Below are 1,637 nucleotides of genomic sequence, written 5' to 3' on the forward strand. Positions count from 1 at the left end.
AATACCTAGAACCAAGAATAGTACTCAATTCTTTCTCTCTCTCTCTCTCTCTCTCTTTCTCTCTCTCTCTCTCTATATATATAATATTTTATTTTTTTTACATATTTCTAAGTGAAACTAGTATAAGGTTTCATTTATAAATTTAGCAAAGAAAGAGATTAAAGATAATTAATAAGAAAATAATTATGAAGTACTGTAATAAAGTTTAGACTTATGTGACCGTGCTTTCTCAGATTCTTACCATAATATGCTCAGTTCCTATTCCGTCCTCTTCTTCGATCATCCATTCTTCTATGACATAATGGATGAGGCAGGTCCGTACTTACCTGTGACTTGATCACAAGCATTAGAATGTTGCATTTCATTGTGATAAGTGAGAAAGCTACTGAGTTACTACCCCGTGAGTAATGCGCATAGATTGGATACAATGGACCAAAAAAAAAAGAGCAAGCCCACAATGATCCCAGGTAGGAAGTAATAGAGCACTACAAGCCCCCACCATGTTACACAATACTGCTCACAATCCAAAAATCTATGAATAATTCACCTGCGGGGGTTTCCCATTCATTCGCAATACAGGTGCCTGGAATCCAGGAAGCTGAAACACTGAATAAGGAGAAACTGCTGTATTATGGAAATGGTGCTTAAGATCAGGTGCAAAGTAAAATACCATTAGGAAAATCTAAGAGACAAAAGTTGTGCACTTTCTCATATATATATATATATATATATATATATATATAGCTAGGTTAGCTTGTAAATATGTAAGTAAATATTCTAAATGGGATGCAAGTGTACACAAATGTACCAACTGAAATATGATAAATTTGGGGGGAAATGCAAACTGTAATGACTTAGAGAGGCAAAAGCAAAGTTCAATACAATGAATACCAGGAGAAAGGTACTTGAAATTGTTGTGGTAGGGCCGAGGGGAGGAGAGTAGTTTGCATGGTATTCTGAAATAAAGAAATAATGCCCACCCCATGTGAAAAATAGTGGAAATGTGAAATCTTCTAATGTGTTTTTAAGTCAGTCAAGAAGCCTGTCATCAAAAGCCATGCCTGTAATTATGTTGTTTGTCTTACTTTTGTACTTTCTACCTCGGCAGGTATTTGTTCTTTTGTTCTATGCAACCGTATTTTATGAAATATTGTTTGCACTGATTTTTAGTACAATTTTTAACAGATACTTTCCAAAATTAACATGACTTGAAAGCATTTATGCCATAAGTGTACAACAGAGCTAGTTATTCCACTTAGAGGCATTCTGCTTTGAAAGCTATTACACAGAAAGCTGGAATGAATCTTTTCTGCCTAAAAACTTCTTTTTGAAAAATCTGGATAATTGTATTACAGGGAATCTCTGCAAGGAAATTTCTAAGTTATAAATGTTAGAAGTGCCCTTACACTCCAGAGGGCCTTTGAAAAGTGGAAATCTGTGTGCTGTAGGATGGAGAGAAACCCCAATTCTCATAGTGGCTTTGAACCATCATCTCCTAGCACAGAACTCACTTGTATTCCCTTCCCCACAATTGAGTTTGACTTTCCCAAGTTTCCTTTCAACTTCATCTAGAACTTTTTCTAAGACTGATAAAAAGTATCAGTGCCACTCACAATAAGAATTAGAGCTATGAGGGC

Source organism: Megascapheus bottae, chromosome 13 (assembly GCF_031878675.1).
Source record: "Megascapheus bottae isolate mThoBot1 chromosome 13, mThoBot2.hap1, whole genome shotgun sequence".
NCBI lineage: Eukaryota > Metazoa > Chordata > Mammalia > Rodentia > Geomyidae > Megascapheus > Megascapheus bottae.